General features: G+C 32.3%; 1 protein-coding gene across 1 annotated transcript in view; it reads left to right on the top strand.

Moving 5' to 3' along the window:
- Positions 1 to 11,560: 11,560 nt before the first annotated feature.
- The window catches only part of Blimp-1 (PR domain zinc finger protein 1), a 49,268-nt gene continuing 35,469 nt past the window's right edge, over positions 11,561 to 25,359 (top strand). The window contains exon 1 of the mRNA XM_075304537.1: positions 11,561 to 11,762. The gene's annotated coding sequence lies outside the window, so the exon portion shown is untranslated. The remainder of the gene's footprint in view (positions 11,763 to 25,359) is intronic.

The following is a 25,359-nucleotide window of genomic DNA, read 5'->3' as shown; positions in this document are numbered from 1 at the left end:
TGGTGGAACAACAACACTTTTTATACCCTCCACCATAGGATGGGGGTATATTAATTTTGTCATTCCGTTTGTTACACATCGAAATATTGCTCTAAGACCCCATAAAGTATATATATATATATATATATATATATATATATATATATATATATATATATATATATATATATATATATATATATATATATATATATATATATATATATATATATATATATATATATATATATATATATATATATATATATATATATATATATATATATATATATATATATATATATATACATATATATATATATTCTGGGTCGTGGTGAAATTCTGAGTCGATCGGAGCATGTCCGTCCGTCCGCCCGCCCGTCTCTTGAAATCACGCTAACTTCCGAACAAAACAAGCTATCAACTTGAAACTTGGCACAAGTAGTTGTTATTGATGTAGGTCGGATGGTATTGCACATGGGCCATATCAGTCCACTTTTGCGTATAGCCCCCACATAAACGGACCTCCAAATTTGGCTTGAGATTGCTCTAAGAGAAGCAAATTTCATCCGATCCGGCTGAAATTTAGTACATGGTGTTAGTATATGGTCTCTAACAACCATGCAAAAATTGGTCCACATCGGCCTTTAATTATATATAACCCCCATATAAGCCGATCCCCAGATTTAACCTCCGGAGCCTCTTAAAGCAGCAAAAGTCATCCGATCCGATTGAAATTTGGTACGAGGTGTTAGTATATTGTTTCTAACAACCACGCCAAAATTGGTCCATATCGGTCCATAATTATATATAGCCCCCATATAAGCCGATCCCCAGATTTGACCTCCGGAGCCTCTTAGAGGAGCAAAATTCATCCGATCCGGTTGAAATTTGGTACATGGTGTTAGTATAGGGCCGCTAATAACCATGCCAAAATTGGTCCACATCGGTCAATAATTACATATAGCCCCCATATAAATCGATCCTCAGATTTGTCCTCCGGAGCCTCTTGGAGGAGCAAAATTCATCCGATCCGGTTGAAATTTGGAACATGGTGTTAGAATGTGGTATCTAACAAACACGCAAGAATTGGTCCATATCGGTCCATAATTATATATAGCCCCCATATAAGCCGATCCCCAGATTTGACCTCCGGAGCCTCTTAGAGGAGCAAAATTCATCCGATCCTGTTGAAATTTGGTACATGGTGTTAGTATAAGGCCGCTAATAACCATGCCAAAATTGGTCCACATCGGTCAATAATTACATATAGCCCACATATAAACCGATCCCCCGGTTTGGCTTGCGGAGCCTCTTGGAGGAGCAAAATTCATCCGATCCGGTTGAAATTTGCAACGTGGTGTTAGAATGTGGTATCTAACAAACACGCAAGAATTGGTCCATATCGGTCCATAATTATATATAGCCCCCATATAAGCCGATCCCCAGATTTGACCTCCGGAGCCTCTTAGAGGAGCAAAATTCATCCGATCCTGTTGAAATTTGGTACATGGTGTTAGTATAAGGCCGCTAATAACCATGCCAAAATTGGTCCACATCGGTCAATAATTACATATAGCCCACATATAAACCGATCCCCCGGTTTGGCTTGCGGAGCCTCTTGGAGGAGCAAAATTCATCCGATCCGGTTGAAATTTGCAACGTGGTGTTAGTATAAGGCCGCTAATAACCATGCCAAAATTGGTCCATATTGGTCTATAGTTATATATATCCGATCCCCAATCACACAAAAATTGGTCCATTTCGGTTCATAATTATGGTTGCCACTCGAGCCAAAAATAATCAACCAAAATTTTATTTTTATAGAAAACATTGTCAAAATGTTATTTCTATAGAAAATTTTGTCAAAATTTTATTTCTATAGAAAATTTTGTCAAATTTTACTTCTATAGCAAATTTTGTTAAAATTTTATTTCTATAGAAAATTTTTTCCAACTTTTATTTCTATAGAAAATTTTTTCCAAATTTTACTTCTATAGAAAATGTTGTCAAAATTTTATTTCTATAGAAAATTTTTTCCAAATTTTACTTCTATAGAAAATGTTGTCAAAATTTTATTTCTATAGAAACTTTAAACTTAATTATATACGTATTTAATCGGCCTTTTTTAGTTTAATATATACCACGTATGGACTATGTGGTATATATTACGGTTTTAGGAATTTTTAAGATACCTTGCCATCGGCAAGTGTTACCGCAACCCAAGTAATTCGATCGTGGATGACAGTCTTCAGTAGAAGTTTCTACGCAATCCATGGTATCCACAAGTATATACGGCCGTACATACTTGTTTCTTCTTCATATGGGGCCGTTTTGCTGCGATTTCGACCTTCAAACGCTCCAATAACGCCATATAATAGTCACTGCTGATGGTTTGTCCCTTCTCAAGATACTCGATAAAAATTATTCCACGCGCATTCCAAAAAACAGAGGCCATTACTTTGCCAGCGGACTTTTGAGTCTTTCCACGCTTCGGAGACGGTTCACCGGTCGCTGTCCACTCAGCCGACTGTCGTTTGGACTCAGGAGTATAGTGATGGAGCCATGTTTCATCCATTGTCATATATCGACGGAAAATCTCGGGTGTATTACGAGTTAACAGCTGCCAACACCGCTAAGAATCATCAACACGTTGTTGTTTTTGGTCAAATGTGAGCTCGCGTGGCAGCCATTTTGCACAGAGCTAATCCAAATATTGATGAATGATATGACCAACACGTTCCTTTGATATCTTTAAGGCCTCTGCTATCTCGATCAACTTCATTTTACGGTCTTTCAAAATCATTTTGTGGATTTTTTTCATGTTTTCGTCGGTAACCACCTCTTTCGGGCGTCCACTGCATTCACTGTCCTCCGTGCTCATTTCACCACGCTTGAATTTTGCATACCAATCAATTATTGTTGATTTCCCTGGGGCAGAGTCCGGAAACTCATTATCAAGCCAAGTTTTTTCTTCCACCGTATTTTTTCCCTTCAGAAAACAGGAAATTATCAAAACACGAAATTCTTTTTTTTCCATTTTTTTTTCACAATAACAAAAGTTGCTTCACAAAAGACGCTCTATCTTACAAACTAATTGACTTACAGACATCAAATTTTGACACGAATCATTTGAAGGTTGGTACTATATAAAAATAATATGCATTTAATACTAGCGATGCCATCTATGTGTCAAACCGGGGACTTATCAGCCAACCTGTTATATCGAACAGATTTCGAAAATTCCCCATAAAAATCCCCAAATTGTGGAAATTCCATTAAATCCCCAAGCCCCCAACTCAAAAAATTTGTCCACATCCACGAAAAAATATACCCGATTTCGGAGCCACCGTGTTGCAATGGTTAGCATGCCCGCCTTGCATACACAAGGTCGTGGGTTCGATTCCTGCTATGACCGAACACCAAAAAGTTTTTCAGCGGTGGATTATCCCACCTCAGTAATGCTGGTGATATTTCGGAGGGTATCAAAGCTTCTCTACACAGAAAAAAATTTCACGAAAATTTTTCCAATTAAAATCTTAATAGAGTTTTAAAAAATATTCAATTAAAAATTTAATTGAATCAACAAATTTTTTAATTGAAATTAAAATCAATCACACAAATTAATGGTATCAATTAATTTTTTAATTGGATCAATTAATTTTTTAATTGGATCAATTAATTTTTTAATTGACTGTCAATTAATGTTTTAATTGATACTATCATTTCTGTGATTGAAGACATTTCAATTAAAAAATTAATTGGATCAATTAAATTCGTGATTGAATCAGAAAAATATTTTTTTGTGTGTATGTGGTTTCACTGGGATGTTGAACGCCGTTCGGATTCGGCTATAAAAAGGAGGTCCCTTGTCATTGAGCTTAACATGGAATCGGGCAGCACTCAGTGATAAGAGAGAAGTTCACCACTGTGGTATCACAATGGATTGAATAGTCTAAGTGAGCCTGATACATCGGGCTGCCACATAACCTAACCTAACCTATACCCGATTTGGGGAAAAAATCCCCAATACTGGCAACACTGCCCTTATATATTACACATCTTGATATACTATTCAATGTGTCACATCCTAAATCGATGAAATTGTATAACAACTTTTGGAATACTTGGACATTGTTTCCATTATTGTTCTAACCAGAATATGTTTGTTTTCTTTAAAAAAAAATTCATTCGTTTGGTTGGAACAATTTTTTTGCGTGTAATTATGGAGATCATAGCAATTCTTAAGCATCTTCATGAGCCTAGTCGGAAACCCCTCAACTACTCATAACCCTTTAGCACACGCACACACACACAGATGCATATAGCAGGTTATTTGATAGACATTGGAGATTTTTTTTTCAACTTATATCTTTATCTCCCATCCTTAAATGTCATCTATAACATTTTTTTCATAGTAGTGATGCTTTTTTTCTAAGATTTCATCTTAATCTTCACTATGCGTTGCTACTGTTTGACTTAAGCGTTGAATTATGATTTTGTTAGTTTTGTTGTCTGTCTCGTCTGTCATTTCAGTGTGTGTTTAATAGTTTTAGTAACACTTGTTGTTGTTAATTGCTTCTAATGTAGTAGAGCTTTTGATTTTGAGAGCCGTTTCTGTGATACGAACCACATTACAAAAAAACAAAAAAAAAAACAACGACAACGCTAACGCTAACCATATTCACAAACGTCATCATCGCACGCTACAAATTGAAGAGGCAATTGAAATTACATGCGAAACACAATAGGCGTACGTACACACATACACACACACACATACGTACACAAAACTCACAACTGATAGTCAGTCGTTCGTAGCCCAATTATTTATTGTTCGGGCTTCTATCATAGACAAGCCGAATAGAATAACACGAGAATCTAAGAGAGCGGGAGAATCTAAGCGCATGCAAGCTAAAGTGTGTGTATGTGTTTCTGCGAGAGAGTATGGTGGCAATCTAGTTGTTACACTCGACTGTTTGATCGCAACCATTGTCAAGATCATTGCCATGATCATGGCCACTTTGCAATGCAACGTTGTCTCAGATCAAGTATTTTTGCGCTCTTTTTCTAAGGTTCATTAATCATTTAGATGCTCAATCAGTTCTCAAATGAATGGCTGGATGGATAATTAATGCATCTAATTATTTTGTGAATATAATTTAGAAATTATAAAATGGGTAGATGTTCTACGACAACCGGGTATATTGAATAATTTGTTTATTATGATGAATTGAATTGTAATCGAATAGCCATCCATATATTTTTTCTTTTCTGGCATTTAAAATAAATGGAAGGGTCAATTGTTGGTTGAATGCATTTGGTATTAACCCCTACTGCTATGTATTTGTGATGTTGCATCTAACTATTCTAAACGTAAATAATCTAAAACATATGGCCGATTCGAAATTTCTATCTAGGTTTTTGCAAATCGGTCTTATGATAATCCCATGCAAAATTCATTCAATTTGTGGAAGCTCTTTTTTTACTGGGCGGTAAAATTTGGAAAAAACGAGCTGGAGTGAATAATAACGATTGCTTATATTTTGTCCATATTTTGGGGAGGTGTCTACACAGAAAAAAAAAAAATCACGAAAAATTTTCCAATTAAATTCAACAAATTATTTAATTCAAACAAAAATCAATTAAAAACAAGTATATACGGCCGGAAATTCGGCCAGGCCGAATCTTATGTACCCTCCACCATGGATTGCGTAGAAACTTCTACGAATTACTTGGGTTGTGGTATCTTAAAACTTCTTAACATCGTTTTCTAAATTGTGAGTTAGTTCATACGTGGTATGTATTAGACAATACGTAGAGAGCCAGAATTGAAATATGGGGGTCGCTTTTATGGGGGCTCTATACAATTATGAACTTGATATGGACCAATTTTTGTGTAATTGGGGATCGATTTATCTGAGGGCTATATATAACTATAGACCGATATGGACCTAGTTAGGCATGGTTGCTAACGGCCATATACTAGCACAATGTACTAAATTTCAACTGACTCGGATGAAATTTGATCCTCCAAGAGGCTCTAAAACCAAATCTCGGGATCGGATTATATGGGGGCTATATATGATTATGGACTGATATGGACCACTTTTGGCATAGTTGTTATACTACCACCACGTACCAAATTTCAACCAGATCGGATGAATTTTGCTTCTCCAAAAGGCACCGGAGGTCAAATCTGGGGATCGGTTTATATGGGGACTATATATAATTATGGACTGATATGAACCAATTCCTGCATTGTTTTTGGATACCATATACTAACTTCAGGTACCAAATTTCAACTGAATCAGATGAATTTTGGTCTTCCCAGAGGCTCCGGAGGTCAAATCGTGGGATCGGTTTATATGGGGGCTATATATAATTATGGACCGATGTGGACCAATTTTTGCATGGTTGTTAGAGACCATATACTAACACCATGTACCAAATTTCAGCGGGATCGGATGAAATTTACTTCTCTTAGAGCAATCGCAAGCCAAATTTGGGGGTCCGTTTATATGGGGGATATACGTAAAAGTGGACCGATATGGACCAATTTTTGAATGGTTGTTAGGGACCATATATTAACACCAAGTACCAAATTTCAGCCGGATCGAATGAAATTTGCTTCTCTTAGAGCAATCGCAAGCCAAATTTGGGGGTCCGTTTATAAATGGGGCTATACGTAAAAGTGGTCCGATATGGCCCATTTGCAATACCATCCGACCTACATCAATAACAACTACTTGTGCAAAGTTTCAAGTCGATAGCTTGTTTCGTTCGGAAGTTAGCGTGATTTCAACAGACGGACGGACGGACATGCTCAGATCGACTCAGAATTTCACCACGACCCAGAATATATATACTTTATGGGGTCTTAGAGCAATATTTCGATGTGTTACAAACCGAATGACAAAGTTAATATACCCCCCCATCCTATGGTGGAGGGTATAAAAATTTTATAGTATCAATTAATTTTTTTAATTGGTTCAATTAATTTTTTAATTGATATTATTATTTCTGCGATTGAAGACATTTCAATTAAAAATTAATTGGATCAATTAATTTCATGATTAAAGACAAAAAATATTTTTTTGTGTATTGACGAGAAGTTAATTTTAATGTGATACGAGGGTTGCCTTTTATATATCAGGATAAGAGAATAAAAACAAATATTAATCAACGAAAATAGCTTTATTGTTTTTTTTTTGCAAATGGCCCATCGGTCCACTTTTACGTATAGCCCCCATATAAACGGACCCACAAATTTGGCTTGCGAGGCCTCTAAGAGAAGTAAATTTCATCCGATCCGGCTGAAATTTGGTACATGGTGTTAATATATGGTCCCTAACAACCATTCAAAAATGGGTCCACATCGGTCCATAATTACATATAGCCCACATATAAACCGATCCCCCGATTTGGCTTGCGGAGCCTCTAAGAGAAGCAAATATCATCCGATCCGGCTGAAATTTGGTGCATGGTGTTAATATGTGGTCTCTAATAACCATGCAGGAATTGGTCCATATCGGTCCATAATTATATGTAGCTCCCATATAAACCGACCACAGAATTGAACTCCGGAGCCCCTAGGAAGAGCAAATTTGACCCGATCCTGTTGAAATTTGGCACGTGTTATAGTATATGGCTTCCAACAACCATGAAAAAATTGGTTCATATCGGTCCATAATTACATATAGCCCCCATACAAACCGATCCCCCGATTTGGCTTGCGGAGCCTCTAAGAGAAGCAAATTTCTTCCGATCCGGCTGAAATTTGGTGCATGGTGTTAGTATATGGTCTCTAATAACCATGAAAAAATTGGTCCACATCGGTCTCCAAATTATATATAGTCCCCATATAAACCGATCCTCAGATTTTACCTCCGGAACCTCGTGGATGAGAAAAATTCATCCGATTCGGTTGAAATTTTGTACGCGGTGTTATTATATGGTCTCTAACAACAATGCAGGAATTGGTCCATATCGGTCCATAACAGGTTGGCTGATAAGTCCCCGGTCTGACACATAGATGGCGTCCCTAGTATTAAATGCATATTTTTTTTATATAGTACCAACATTCAAATGATTCGTGTCAAAATTTGACGTCTGTAAGTCAATTAGTTTGTGAGATAGAGCGTCTTTTGTGAATCAACTTTTGTTATTGTGAAAAAAATGGAATAAAAGGAATTTCGTGTTTTGATAAAATACTGTTTTCTGAAGGGAAAAAATATAGTGGGAGCAAAAACTTGGCTTGATAATGAGTTTCCGGACCCTGCCCAGGGAAATCAACAATAATTGATTGGTTAGCAAAATTAAAGCGTGGTGAAATGAGCACGAAGGACGGTGACGGCAGTGGACGCCCGAAAGAGGTGGTTACCGATGAAAACATCAAAAAAATCCACAAAATGATTTTGAATGACCGTAAAATGAAGTTGATCGAGATAGCAGAGGCCTTAAAGATATCAAAGGAACGTGTTTGTCATATCATTCATCAATATTTGGATATGCGGAAACTCTGTGCAAAATGGGTGCCGCGCAAGCTCACATTTGACCACAAATAACAACGTGTTGATAATTCTGAGCGGTGTTTGATAATTTTGATAATTCTGAGCGGTGTTTGCAGCTGTTAACTCGTAATACACCCAAGTCCGCTGGCAAAGTAGTGGCCTCTGTTTTTTGGGATGCGCATGGAATAATTTTTATCGATTATCTTGAGAAGGGAAAAACCATCAACAGTGACTATTATATGGCGTTATTGGAGCGTTTTAAGGTCAAAATCGCGGCAAAACGGCCCCATATGAAGAAGAAAAAAGTGTTGTTCCACCAAGACAACGCACCGTGCCACAAGTCATTGAGAACGATGGCAAAAATTCATGGATTGGGCTTCGAATTGCTTCCCCACCCACCGTATTCTCCAGATCTGCCTCCAGCGACTTTTTCTTGTTCTCAGACCTCAAAAGGATGCTCGCAGGGAAAAAATTTGGCTGCAATGAAGAGATGATCGCCGAAACTTAGGCCTATTTTGAAGGAGTACTACCAAAATGGTATCAAAATATTGGAAGGTCGTTATTATCGTTGTATCGCTCTTGAAGGGAACTATGTTGAATAAATAAATAAAACGAATTTTGACAAAAAAATGTGTTTTTCTTTGTTAGACCGGGGACTTATCAGCCAACCTATTATAGTTATTAATCATCTAAAAGTAAAAAAAAAACTATTAATAATACTATAAATAATTGATTGCCTCAAAGTGCCGAAAAGTCTACAAATTTTCTAATCAAGTGTTTTCTTTCTACCTAATTCTATGATTGTTACAATCATTTTAGTGATTGAAGCAGTTTCAATTAAAAAATTAAGGGGAGCTGAACTAATTTATTGATTACAGCAAAAGTAACGTTTAGTTTCTGTGCATAAATTAGGTTTTCCTTATTTGCGATTCGTTACTTCCTTGGCTCAGAAACAAAGACATTAGAGTAAAGGCAAAGATTTTTCAAACTGGCTAACATATTTTTTAATCAGCAACACCAAAAAAAAGTGAACCCACCGTGGAAGAAAATGTAGGTTTTTTTTAGAAAATTTTAACTAAAATAGTTTACTAATTGCAATATGTTACAAATAAGTTAATACTTTTGGTCAAATTGAAGAAAATGTTTTAAAAATAATTAATTTTTTTCTGTTGTTTAAGAAAATTTCATATGTTGAAAGAAAAAATTGGATTTAAAAATTGTTAAAATGTCTTTAGCGCTTTGCGAAGTTCCGAACAGGTACAATTTTAGTAAAATTTACTTATGAACTCAATTTAAGCAAACTTCTACTATTTTAGGAAAATATGAACTATTTTATTTTTTTAGTAAAAATGTGCACTATATTTGTATACAACTTTTTTTTCTTCTTTTTGGTTCACGTTATTAAAGTTAGCAAAAAATTATTCAAATAAGGAACATTTACTCATATTGTGCAAAATTTAAGTAAAATCAAGCAATCTTCATGAATTAAAATAAACTTCCGTTGGCATTAGAGCCTCTTATTTCTGGGTGAATTAATTCCCGCCAAAACTTATTATCACATACTGCTGCTAACTCTTTCAATCTTTAATATAAACTTCAAAATTATTCAAATTCCCCAAAAATTACAAATATCCAACTTTCTATATGAAAAATTCCAACACTTAAAAAAAAAAGTCTCTACAAAATTCCCTACTTAACCAATCAGAATCGTTCTCTTCTGAGATTTTCTTTATGGAATATAACAACAAAAACAATAATAAATATATCTGAATAAGTGTGCAAAATCTAACATTGTATGGGTTTAGAACGTTACACAATTGTTTGCAGATAAGGGGGATCTGCAAACAATACAAAGAACAAAAGAGAGAACATTTTTACAAAGCCAGAATCGAGAGTAACTAAAAAAAAAGAGAATGTTTACAAGACCAGATCAGAGCACTAACATGTTCGATGATGAAGCAACAGCAAGTCTGCTCGCGCATTGAAATGAAAGGCATTAGAAGCATTCTGGTTGTGTAGGGGAATTTTTATTTACACTTTAATCTCTTTCTCTTGGTTTATAAGAACATTCGTATAAACACACACACACACTTATACGAAATTAACCAAATATCCAGGCAGAGCCACTCATTCACCTTTTCACCAGTGTATTTTCAAACCAAACAAGTGGCGAGTGTGTATGGGATGAGGCTTAGAGCCGAACATTGAACATTTGTCATACAGAACATTTTTACGTAGTCTGCTTTGTTAGTTTTTTTTTTTTTTTGGTTTTTGGTTTTAGAACCCAACACCTGAAGTACGCTTTCAGTTCAGTTGTGACAAAGAGACAGGCTCTTTTCTTTCTCCTGATGTAATAGTATGCGTGTGTGTGTGTTTGTTTGTTTGGTATTAAGAAGAGGAGTCGTGCTAGAAGGTGAGTGTCGTTCTCAGCGATTGAGTATGCGGGATGGTTATGAGTGTATGTGTGTGAGGCGGCCAACCATAGGTAAGAAGAAAAAGTCTAACCATGAGCTGAGCTGCTACTTTCAGAAGTCTCCTCATAACACGGCTCGGCATTGAAGTTGAGACACGACTCATCCGTGAATCAGTTTTCCGTAAGCAACAACGCGATCGACACACACGGTAGCGTAATACACTCAGTTCAAAATGAACACATAAGAATTACAACAAAAAATTCTAAATTTTTAAAAACACCACATTTTATACACAAAAAAGAAGAGAAAAGAAAGTGTTGTAATAATATTGCAAAAAAAAATAATATTTCATTAAAAATTGCAAAACATAAGAGAAAATATATTTTGTTATTAAGAAAGAAAAAAACAAATCTTACACAAAAACAAATAACAAAAAAAAAACAAGTGAGACTAAATTGTTTATACACAGGTGGCATATTAAATACTGTTTTGTATTTTCCTGTAGATATGTATACAAATCAATAAAGTTTAATTTATTAAAACTGTGCTTTTGATAATTTACAAATTTCAAATAAAAATTTTATTTACGGAAAATATTTACAAAGGAATTCAAAATTTCCTAAGAATTGAAAAAAGAAAGATAAAGAATAAATTAAAAAAAAGAGTTTATTTAATACAAAACAAAAAATAAAGAAATATTTTAACAAATGTATTAGAACAAGTGTTTTGCCATCAAGCCAACTACCATCGCAGTTATCTTCATTCAATACCCAAGCAAATACTTTTTTGGATTAATGCCGCCCAACCAATGGATTACAAATGGATTACCATAACGGATTAAAATTGTCAGAAAATGGTAAGTAATGTAAGAGAGTTAATGGAGTCAAAATATGTCAAAAACTATCTATTGTGGGAAAATAAAAAAAGTTAAGCTAATTCTGGTCAAATCTTAAGGGATTGCAATATATCCCCGAGAGATTTATCTGTGCAAACTATATTAGGAAAATCTTATAATTCTTTGAAAATATTTTAATGATAGCAGATTTAAAAATCCTAAGATCAAAGCAACCAAAACAAGGAAAGCAATAATATTAAAAACTAATAAAGCCTGTAATAAATAAATGTAAATATAATATATAGATATTTTACAAAATTGATGGAAAATATAATAAATAAATATAATAATAAAAATAATAACATAAAAATATAATACAAATAAATAATTATATTTATTTAACTTTAAATTTAATGCCAACCAAAATTGATGAATTTCCTAGAACATTATTTATTACAAGTTTATCAAATAATTCTAGTTTTTTATAGTGGGTTTAACACTTTGTTTAAATTTTATGAATAAAAAGTTTAACAGAAATAACTAAATATATTTATTTAACTTTAAACTTAATGCCAACCAAAATTGATGAATTTCCTAGAGCATTATTTATTACAAGTTTATCAAATAATTCTAGTTTTTTATAGTGGGTTTAACACTTTGTTTAAATTTTATGAATAAAAAGTTTAAAAAACTTATTAAATAAAACCAATTATGTCTATTAGTTTTAGCTAGAAAGAGACCTAGATTATATGTGATTTTAAAATTTTTACAATATTTCGTGTATGAGCGCCAAAATATATGTATACACCCGAATAAAAAAATATATAGCGCCAAAGGGAAATTTATAAAAAATAAAACTTTTTTCTTCTAAATTATAAAACACAGAGTAGGCTAACAATTAAGAAAATTACAATAAATAAAAATATAGAGAAAATCAATTTTTAATATGCCAATCTTTACTATATAAAATTAAAATTATTAATCACTTGTTTTCTTAATCTATTTTTTATTCCTCCTTTGTTCTGGATAATGGAAAACATAAACATAACCACAAAGACTTTTTATTTGTAGTTTTAAAAATGGAGAAATAACAAAATGATTTGGGCAACATATTTTTCTATATTATTTTTAATTTCAATCATTTTATAATTATCATCAATTTTGCAATGATTGGCAAACGATATATCGTTTGATTTTTTAATTAATAATTCTACAAGTAATAAAATGTTGAAAGTGCTAAAAGACTTAAGAATCAAACGTTTTCCTTTAATACATCCAAAAAAACTTAAGACACATACATAACACTAGGCAAAAGAACAAAACATCTTATGCCTCTCATATGTATGGAGAGAAGACTTAAGAAGCAAACTTTTACCAATAACATAAGACACATCCATTAAATTACAAGAAAAGACAACTTCAATAAATTAATGATAAATCATATATAGTTCTAAAATTTGAAAAACACTTTATGCATTTCATTAATTTTAATGATCACCAAGGGAATAATAATTCTCCCACATCTAAATTATGGAAAAGGCTAAAAGACTTAAGACACAAACTTTTACCTATTGCATACCCCAAACACTTAAGACACATAACTAGCAATACGATTGGGAGAATATGTCTTCCGCATTTATATCATATATGCAGAAGACTTAAGCAATAAACTTTTGCCAAAGAACCAACAAGAGAAAACATAAAACTTTAACATCAAAAAGGCTTAAAGATCTAAGGAACATACGTTTACTTGCTACTCATCATCATATAAAGAAAGCTTAAGAATGTTCTAATTAACGAAAAGACCTAACGATTTAAGAAACAAACGTTTATCTATTACTAATCAAAGACTTAAGGAACAAACTTTTCCTAATACATAATATAACCAAAGACTTAAGACACATACATTATGCTATCTATGATTTAGGAAAACGCTATTTAAGCTCTGCCATGTCAACAAATCAATCCGATTGGTTTGAGAATAATATATGTGATAATTATATAAGTTTTTAATTCAAACAATAGGAAAATAAACACTATAATGTTCGTGAAAGTTCAATGATCTTTCAATGGACTTAAAACAACTATAAATATTAGGGATATAAAAGCTGAAAATTGATTTTTCGACCAATCGATTCTGTTATTTAAAAAAAAAACTTAAAATATTTGTAATTTTAAAAACCGCTTTCTGATATTAATCAAATCGATTACTTTAAATTGTAACGAAAAATGTTAATCGTTCGTTTAGTAATATAAGTGCACCAAAAAGTCAAAAGTCGCGCCCAAAAATCTCACCTTTAAAATTTTAAAAAATATAAAAGCCGAAAATTCTTTTTTTTCTAAATTCGAAAACACAAGAAAACTTGAAAAATTCTAAGATGAGCTCATACACTCCCAATTATTTGTAGGATATTCGATCTTATGTTATTCTAAATAGCGAACTATTAATTATTTAATCTCATCACTAAAATAACATCTACAAGAAGTTACCTACAAATATAATACTCATAGTTAATAATTAAGGGTTAACCAAAGATCTAAGTGGAAATTTTAAAGTATCTCCAAAGATAACCCGACTTTTTTTAAAATCCCTTTCAAAAAGCTTCCAAAATAATTACATAAGACAAAATACAAATACAACTGAAAATGATTAATTAGCTTTTAAACAATAGCTTGGCAAAAGCAAAACTTTGCTTCAACTTGAAGAAGATTAAAATTTTAAAAATAATCCCAAACAAAAAAACTCAATTATTAAATCTTGTTTTACAATGACCGATCTTTCCTTTTTTTTTAATTTCAAAAAGAATTTTTCCAACTATTTAATAGTTAATGGAATCATCCAAAAATAACAATAGCCACATTGTCGTCATCATAGATATCGTCAGCAATAACAGCTCCCCCTTCCCTGCGGCAAAACAATGTAAGAATAAATATTTCTCCAAATCTTTGTTTATAATGAATCGTGGTTGTTTTGTTGTTTTTGTGTTTTACTTTGCGTTAGTATAGAAATATTAGAAAACAGGTTTTGTGCAAATTACGAGAAATAACAACAACTATAAGTAAAATACAACAAAACAATCAAAACACAATATTTATAAAACGTAAAGCTAAAACAACTTTTCGAAAACCTTGACTTTGACTTTAGATGACTTTTTTGCGTATAATTGTCAGGTTTTGTCTAAATGAATTCACCAGCCAACAACAGCAGGTTATGACGATGATAATAATAAAACAAAATATAAACAAATCATTATAGATAAGACAGTGAATTGTAGAGGGTAAATTGTTAAATGGTTTATTTTTACATATATTTTTAGTATATCAATAAGGAGCCTAGATTAAAAACTGAATGGCTCCTCATGATGTCCTTATTTTAAAGAAGCCGCATCTTAGATTTTAAAAAAAAAAATTTTTAAGTGAAGATCAAAATTTTTGGATCCAAGTAAGATTTGCTTCAATTATCTGTAACCTTTTTTTTAATGCTCTTAAAGCAAAAATTTTGCCGCCAGAAAAAAAAAACACTTCATTTATCTAAGAATTCCATTCCTTAGAAAAGAGATATCTTCTTTCCCTCTATTTGCTTTCAACATACTAATAAGAAATACATTTTAAATATTTTCCTCCGCATACATATTAGCCATCTGTTTGTTTTCTTAATTTTTCCACCATTAACCATAATCAAAAAATTCTTCTATAATTATAGAAAAAGAATATTTTCTTTAATCCACACATATATTTTCTCAAACAATTTCCATTAAATATTAAAAGAAAACCCTCTTCGCAACATATGAAGACAATCCCAATACTATTTTTTCAGCCACTGGTCATACTTAGTTTCCCCCCTCTCTTAACCAATCAAATAACTCATAGATTGAAGGAAAACAACACTAAACTGACAAACCTGTAAGAACAACCAAAAGAGAAGAAAACGAAAAGAAAATCATAACAACAAACCAAGTTCGTTCATTCACTTTTCATGTGAAGGGCAATAACCTTGGGGGTACCGCAGAACATGCATGGAGTCCCCCTACCCCCACATGTATTGAAAGTCTTTGAACTGAAATCTGGAAAGTTGTTCGAAAGAAAAGTCTGAACCCTTTTTATGAAAGCCACACCACAATCATTCGCATCTTTAACATCATCCACATGATCATCATCATGGTCTTTGCCGTCGTGGCATCGACATCATCATCCGTTTTAGCTTCATTATAGAATTTTCTCTACCTCAGGTACAGTGTTTATTCTGGCTTGATTCGTTTTCATTTTCATTTGAAAAATAAAATTTTCCACAAAAAAAAACAAAAACCAACACAACACTACACTACACCACAGGCCAAGACTAGAGCTGCTCTTGTATTTACACAAAAGAGATACTTGTCCAGGTCGTGGTTGAAGCTGCAGTATGGGGCTGGTTCTTACCAAAGCCATTAACCGGCAAAGGCCATAAACCTTAAGCTAAGCACTGCTGCATTGGCCAATGAAAAGTGACATGAAAGCCTAGGAAACTGCAGTCAACACGCAATCTGTTTTATTCAAGCGTAACTACCTATAGCTCTAAGTCTAAAAAATAAAATAAAAACGTAGAGAACATAACATAGACCATAGAACCACATCAACAAAAAGTGAATCTTACCATCGATTGAAGAAGGAAAACAAAAACACGTGTATGCTTGGGCCCGGCTTATTAGTTTCCCTCTTTCTCTTTTTGAAACTTCCCAAGGTGCCCAAGATTTTCATTTTATCTTGCTTGGCAGCAGGCCTTTAGAAAACCAGTTCACTCAGATCATATGTAAGAATCTCCTTTTGCCTGTTGTCTCTGGCCTTAAGCCTTTGCCGCATAATAGTCTAAGAAGATTTTTTTCGAATCACAAGAATCATTTGGCGTGAAAAGGTTGTTCAACCATATAACACAAAAAAACTAAAAAAGTCAACAACACAAGTAATGACCATTATCCATACCTCTCTGATGATGATGATGATCATGATTTCATTTCTGCTCTGGAAATAAGATTTTATTTAGGATATTTTCATTTGCCAATGATCATTACTACAAGGTAGTTACCTTGCTCACATACCCTCATTGGCCATAATCACTCTTACTCTTGTGCAAGAATGATCGAACAAGTGGGCAGGTTTGATTATCAACCATCTATACCATACCACAAATGTGTATGGGAAAAAGAAAAGGTCATTGGCATTACCATTGCCTGGTTATTTGCTCATTCTTATGAGACTTTTGTTTATGGTCTCTATCATCCCCCCAAAAATTGTTTTTATTATGTCGTCAAGAATGAAAGCAACAAATGTTTTTGTTTTATTTTGATACCTTTTTGTTGTTTTTGGTTTTATTGTATTATTTCCCATCATTATGGTGTTTGTTAAGGCAAAGAAAAACAAAAGACTTAAGAAACAAACCTGATCTCTTAATTGCTTTAAGGTGGTGTGTGTGGTAACAACAAAGAGAGAAATGTAGAGACTAAGGGGAGAGTCCATATGAAATTTTACCGCTACTTAGTTTAAAAAAAACTCGATTTTGTTTTTTGATTTTTTTCTCCCACAATATTGAATTTCCATAATGTGAGTTTGTGTGTGTGTGTGCATACTTGTGCCATTCACACATCGTCCTACTAATCATTCATTCAATCAATGTGTGGATCATTTCTTTATCTCTTGCTGTGTATTATGCAAGCGAAAATATTGAAGGGTCATTAACCTGAGTTCTGAGTGTTTTGGTACAAAGTGCAGATGTGTGTGTTTGCATTATTTTGTGTGTTGTAATTTAACATAAAAGCCAAATGTCCACAACTTCGCCCTTTGCAATGAAATGTTTCTGTATTTTTTACCATCAAAGTAAATTTTCTGATTTTGAGTTTTTTTTTTTTTGAAACGCTTAAACACCAATTGCTTCAATTATATCACACGCAATACAATCAGCAACACATTCATGGGCCAATGGTTAGGGCTAGACAATGAGTCCAGTAATGTAATGTTTCTTATTTTTTTTTTATTGTAATCTATATTACACTGATCAGATATACAATATAAACAAAAAAGAACACAAACAAAAGACAACAAGTGCATTTCCGCAATATTCAAAGCGTGTTGTATTCTCATGCTTCACTGCAAAATGCCATTGAATAAAATTACACAAAAATGTAAAGCCAGCAATGGCTAACACTTCAAAAACACCAGCATCAACACCAAGTAACAAAGGCACACTGTCATGGCAATGACGACAACGACATATATTGTAATGTTCATGATAATGACGATAATGGTCAATGTCGCTCACACACATATACACATACAAATTTTAACAGTCAAAATACCCACGCATACAAATATAGCTCAGTGTCAAAGGAGTTCTGTATACCAAACCAAGAGGAATCTCTTAAACAAGAGATTGACTGAGAGAGAGAGATAACCGTTAGATATGTTAAAAATCAAAGAGAGCATAAAATAAACAGCGTTGCCCCTTTGTGATTTTTTTAGAACATAAAAAAGGGATAAATTGAAAATTAAGGTTCTATGAAATGAAGCCTCCAAAAAATGAAGCCCAAACAAAGTTGTATGGAGTTTTTATACTATAAATTTAGGAATGGTCAAAATATCGGAGAAATTTTACCACCCATCGTAAAATCATATCATTCCAAATGGTGGTTATACATTCGGGCAGAAAATTGTCTGGGCTTGTCTTAGACCCTTAGACTTTTTGTAGATAGCCTCGAATACTCATTGCATAATTGCATATCTCTTACATGAAATACCCTAGAATGGTCCTCAAATTTTTTTTTAGTAACTAACGATCCCTCTTTTATCAGAGTCAAGTGCCAGAAGCTTTATTTTATCGCTACTAACCTAAATTTATTAATAAAAAATATTAAAAAGGTCATAAAAAAATCAAACAAATTCTAAATTCTACTTAATTTTAAAATTAAATTCTGACACTAAAACCAATTCGCTAAAGAAAATACCAGAATACTATACTATCAAGCAACCAACACCAACTCTGAAAAAAAATAATGTCGCCATAGCATAAGCTGAGTTAGAGTTAGACCCAATGTCTGCTCTACAGAATTCAATTGAATTGACAAGAGAGTCAAAACTCCAGAGAGTTAAAAGTTTAGCAAAATGTATGCTTGCTTAGTGTGTGAGAGAAGGTAAGGCAAACAGGTTTTGTTGTTGTTGTTGTTGCAAAGCAACAACGTCTTTATCCACATCGTCATTATTTGTTGGCCATGTTAGTTTCAGTTCAATGACCGACCTACTCCATGCTCGTTACAAAATTTCCGTCTCAATGGTAATAGTAAAGAGGCAAGAGTTTGAAATTAATGAAAGAGTAGCATACAAGAGCTTAAAAGAAGAGAATGAAATGTACACAGGGTGACCATGATGTTATAAAATCCTGTTTTACTACATGGGAAACACAAAAAAAAAGCCTATGAATGAGCCTGCGAATGAGTGAGTATCTGCAGTGTGTGGGTGTTTGTGTAGAGCGAATGTCACCATCACCATGAACTCTTAACAAGGTTCTGTCTCTTTTGAATGAAATACGCACATGAACACAACAAATGTACCTATAACGGCTTAAAACCAAAGGCAATGGTGTATAATAAATTCATGTTTGTTGGGTGGGGGTTCTAACACTGCTTTTGTTGCTGTTCTCTAGTATGGTTCTGCATATGTAATGAGAGAATTGCTCTATTGTTGTTGATGTTGTCTTCATAGGCAAATGTTGTTGTGAATGGTTAACGGTATTTTGTTTTTATTTTTTTTTTGTGTTATGGAAAGTTCAACAAACACTGGCCAATAAAAAAACATGTGAGCATAAAAATAACAACAACAACAACATTCGGTTTATATCTAAAGCAATTCTCATATCAAAGACAAACCCATTGTCAGTAGTTTTGTCATTTGTTAAGATAGTCTACTGGTTTGTTGTTGTGTATTAGGTTTAAGGTTAAACATGGTTGGTTTAATTGCGGTTAACATTTTTATCTTGTTTGGGTGGAGGGGGGACGGGTTAACCTAGACTGCTAGAAGGTTGAATCACTGTTAAGTTTTTTTTTGCTTGGCAGCAACAACATCATCATACTCAGCAGGTTAATGACCCTAAAATCATAATGAAATGTATGAATGAAAACCATGAGACAATGTACATATTTTTTTTTTTGTTAAATGATTTTGTTTTATTTATTTACAAGTATTGTGGAGAAAAGGGAAATGAACTTTGTTGGCCTGGACGTTTATGGCATATTTTGGTTAAAAACAAAAGAATCCAGGAAAGGATCTTTTAGTCGACTTTTGGAGTTTGTGACTTTTAGAAAATTTAAGAAAATGAACTTTTCGACTTTTTGAAAATTTAGAAATGTTGTCTTTTCTGATTTTTTTTTTGTAAAAATTTAAAAAGTCAACTTTTCGTGTTTCGATTTTTTTTACATTTGGGAGAGCCGAATTTCGAGTTTTCCCCCTTGTTTCAAAATTTCGAAAATAGAGTTTTTGAACATTTCGACTTTTCGAGTTTCGATTTGTCAAAATTTGGAAAAGACAACTTTTTGTAAAAAAGTAAAAAGTCAACTTTTAAAATTTAAGAAAATGAACTTTTCGACTTTTTGAAAATTTAGAAATGTTGTCTTTTCTGATTTTTTTGTAAAAATTGAAAAAGTCAACTTTTCCTGTTTCGACTTTTTTTTACATTTGGGAGAGCCGAATTTCGAGTTTTCCCCCTTGTTTCAAAATTTCGAAAATAGAGTTTTTGAAAATTTCGACTTTTCGAGTTTCGATTTGTCAAAATTTGGAAAAGACAACTTTTTGTAAAAAAGTAAAAAGTCAATTTCGAGTTTTTTCGAATTTGTAGATAAAATGTGGAAGAGTCGAAATTGAAATCTTTCGATTTTTGAAAAAATAGAAAAAAAAATACTTTTTTAGATTTCTACGTTTTTATTTCGAATTTATGATTTTTTCAAAATTTGGAAAAGTAGACTTTTCTGGTACACACAAAAAAATATTTTTCTGATTCAATCACGAAATTAATTGATCGAATTAATTTTTTAATTGAAATGTCTTCAATCACAGAAATGATAGTATCAATTAAAAAATTAATTGACAGTCAATTAAAAAATCAATTGATCCAATTAAAAACCTAATTGATACTATTAGTATGTGTGATTGATTTTTATTTCAATTAAAAAATTTGTTGAATCAATTAAATTTTTAATTGAATATTAAAAAAAAAATAGACTTTTCTTAGACATAGAATTAGACATAAAATTTTAAAAATCTACATTTATGAAAATGTCAACTTTTCGAGTTCTTGATCTTTTAAATATTTGGAAAAATCGCATTTTTGAGTTTTCGAAATTTTTAAAATTGTAAAAAAGGGGATTTTTTGCTTTTTGAGAATTTTAAAAATTGGACTTTTCAAGATTTTAGTTTTTTCAAAAATCCATAAAAGTTGACTATTGTTGGAAAAGTTGTTTTTCGAAGATTTCTAAATTTTTTCATTTGGATTATTTGAAATTGAAATTTAAAAACTCGTTTTTTTATTTCTTTTTAATTGAGTTTTTTTAAATTCACTTTTCTTTGTATATTATTTATTTTATTTTTTTTTATTTTCTTTTTCATTAATTTATTATTTATTTATTTCATTATGCAATAATTTTATTATATTTATATTCTTTTTATTTTAAGAATTTTTAAATGTTGGAAAAATTGTCTTTCGAAGACTTCTTAATTTTTTTAATTTAGATTATTTGACATTGAAATTTAAAAATCGAGTTTTTTTATCTGTTTTTAATTTAGAAAAGTCTGAATGTTTTTAAATTTCACTTTTGAAAGTTTTCTTTGAATATTATTTATTTTATTTTTTTATTTTCTTTTTCATTAAATTATTATTTATTTATTGCATTATGCAATAATTTTATTATATTATATTCTTTTTATTTTAAGAATTTTTAAATGTTGGAAAAATTGTCTTTCGAAGATTTTTTAATTTTTTTAATTTGGATTATTTGACATTGAAATTTAAAAATTCGAGTTTTTATACCCACCACCATAGGATGGGGGGTATATTAACTTTGTCATTCCGTTTGTAACACATCGAAATATTGCTCTAAGACCCCATAAAGTATATATATTCTGGGTCGTGGTGAAATTCTGAGTCGATCTGAGTATGTCCGTCCGTCCGTCCGTCTGTTGAAATCACGCTAACTTCCGAACGAAACAAGCTATCGACTTGAAACTTGGCACATGTAGTTGTCATTGATGTAGGTCGGATGGTATTGCAAATGGGCCATATCGGTCCACTTTTACGTATAGCCCCCATATAAACGGACCCCCAAATTTGGCTTGCGATTGCTCTAAGAGAAGCAAATTTCATCCAATCCGTCTGAAATTTGGTAGATGGTGTTAGTATATGGTCTCTACCAACCATGCAAAAATTGGTCCACATCGGTCCATAATTATATATAGCCCCCATATAAACCGATCCCCCGATTTGGCTTGCGGAGCCTCTAAGAGAAGCAAATTTCATCCGATCCGTCTGAAATTTGGTACATGGTGTTGGTATATGGTCTCTAACAACCATGCAAAAATTGGTCCACATCGGTTCATAATTATATATAGCCCCCATATAAACCGATCCCCCGATTTTGCTTGCGAGGCCCCTAAGAGAAGCAAATTTCATCCGATCCGGCTGAAATTTGGTACATGGTGTCAGTATATGGTCTCTAAGAACCATGCAAAAATTGGTCCACATCGGTCCTTAATTATATATAGCCCCCATATAAACCGATCCCCCGATTTGGCTTGCGAGGCCTCTAGGAGAAGCAAATTTCATTCGATCCGGCTGAAATTTGGTACATGGTGTTGGTATATGGTCTCGAACAACCATGCAAAAATTGGTCGACATCGGTCCATAATTATATATAGCCCCCATATAAACCGATCCCCCGATTTGGCTTGCGAGGCCTCTAAGAGAAGCAAATTTCATCCGATCCGGCTGAAATTTGGTACGTGATGTTAGTATATGGTCTCTAACAACCATGCAAAAATTGGTCCACATCGGTTCATAATTATATATAGCCCCCATATAAACAGATCACCAGATTTGACCTCCGGAACCTCTTGGAAGACCAAAATTCATCTGATTCAGTTGAATTTTGGTACGTGGTGTTAATATATGGCCTCAAACTCCCATGCAAAAATTGGTCGATATCGGTCCATAATTATATATAGGCCCCATATAAACCGATCTCCAGATTTGACCTCCAGAGCCCCTTGGAAGAGCAAAATTCTTCCCATTCGGTTGAAATTTGGTACGTGATGTTAGTATATGGTATCCAACATGATAATTCAACTTTTAAGAGGTTTCACTGTAATAATTTTTTAAATTTATTTAATATTTTTATTTACTTTATTATTTATTTATTTCATTCTGTAATAATTTTATTATATTTATTGTCTTTTTATTTTAATTTTTTTGAATAAAAAAGAAAACTTTAAAAATAGAAATATTCCTTTTCATTAGAAATTTTCTTGTTTTCCTCTTGCATTGTATGTTGCATTAGATTTATTAGATCGCCACAATCGTAACATTTTGTCCCTGTCCTCCTTTCATTGGTGGCAGCAAACAGCTCCTTTAACATTTGCCAAAAGGTTGACGACCCAAAGATTCAAGTTAAACTTTCTGCAGACTTGCGAAATATCTAAACAGTACTTTTGCCTTTCTCTGTCTGGACGATGGTGACGCAAAAAAAACCAACAACAACAATACAATAAAAACAGCAAAACAACAAAAATTTTAACAAACTCTAGACTAGAATATAAAAACAATAACAAAACTCAGCAATGCAGAAACAGTCAGACAGAGTCAAATGACATTCTGTACAACAACGGGATATGGACGACTATGAAAATATACCCCAAGACTGATTGAAACTCTAAACAATACCGAAAAAAAAACAACAAACACTCACGAATACATACGAACAAATTCGATTGTATACGAAGAGATATATTTGTGTGTATGGATGTTTGTGTTTTTATATGGGGGATTTATTATAAATGTGAGAGTGTATGAGAGATAACTAACATGCATGCTTTGCAGACTCCTTTTCCTTGTTGGTTGAATCGTGCTGTTATACACCACTCACATATACAAGTACAATAATGACACAGACAGCAGACGTAGCATTTATGTTGAAAGTTCTAACATGACCATTTAGTCCTATCCCGGGCTGCTGACGCATAGGGCAGGTCATGCCTAACCATAATAATAAATATCTCGAAAAATACACATAGCACCAACAACAACAACAACAAGAAATGAAGACTGATTTTTCTTTTGTATTAAATAAAAATCTTCATCATCGTCATCATCAATCATTATCGAAATAAAATTCTCAATGTTCACACATAGTATTTAGGGAAATCAAAAAACAAAAAAAAAAGCAACAAAATAATAAAATTTGTTTAAAATCCAAAACAAAAGTGTACATAAAGTGATATTCAAAAAAAAAAAAGGAAGAGGCACTAAAAAATCTTTCTTTCCAAAAGAAAATCCTTAAAATTGTATTTAACAAAAAAATCTTGAAATAGATTTTGTGCCACCGCAATGTGTTCAGGGTTCAGGATTCAGTAAATTGTTGCGATTATATCCTTTATATTTTCGCGATATCTTTGCATTTGTGAATATATTTAAATCGCGTTTAAAACTAACTTAAAAACAAAAAAAAAACTTAAAAACTAAACTAACTCCAAAGAAAACCGAAGACTGCATTATGACTAACTTGGTCCCCAAGAAGCTAAGCAAACCCTTTCAAAAATATCTATAGTAATATAATAAAATATTAACAAGATACAAAAAGAGAGAGTGAAAGACTGATATATTCTAATTAAAATTATAAGCAAGCAATCATTAATTAATTTAAGTTAACTTTAAATTTAACAATCATATTAAAATTACAACAAAAACAACCAAAGAAACCAAGCTTCATCTCCTATATTTCATAAGGTAACGATTTTATTGAAATCTATTTTTATTATTAGCCCATAGAATTCCTTAAGAATTTTGATGATCATTATGATAAAAAAAAAAATAATCAAAGTCATATCACCATTAACACCACCTACCTCAACATAGTCATTATCACCAACATCATCATCAGCTTGATAATCATCAAAAGCCATGGCAAAAGGCAAACAAGTGTAGCCAACCAAGGCAAATGTTGTTGAGCAGGTCTGGGTCTAGTGTTGTATGTGCCTTGTCTCCTTCTAGTGCAGTCGATTTTCATAATAGGGTGGATATACAAAAATTTTGGTATATGTACACATATATAAAATTAAATTGATTTTATTTATTTTATAATTTAATTTAATTTATTTTATAATCTAATTTAATTTAATTTAATTTAATTAATTTAATTTAATTTAATTTAATTTAATTTAATTTAATTTAATTTAATTTAATTTAATTTAATTTAATTTAATTTAATTTAATTTAATTTAATTTAATTTAATTTAATTTAATTTAATTTAATTTAATTTAATTTAATTTAATTTAATTTAATTTAATTTAATTTAATTTAATTTAATTTAATTTAATTTAATTTAATTTAAT

This window comes from Haematobia irritans, chromosome 4, assembly GCF_050003625.1.
Source record: "Haematobia irritans isolate KBUSLIRL chromosome 4, ASM5000362v1, whole genome shotgun sequence".
In the NCBI taxonomy this organism is placed as follows: domain Eukaryota; kingdom Metazoa; phylum Arthropoda; class Insecta; order Diptera; family Muscidae; genus Haematobia; species Haematobia irritans.
This window is presented reverse-complemented; position numbering and strand designations above follow the sequence as displayed.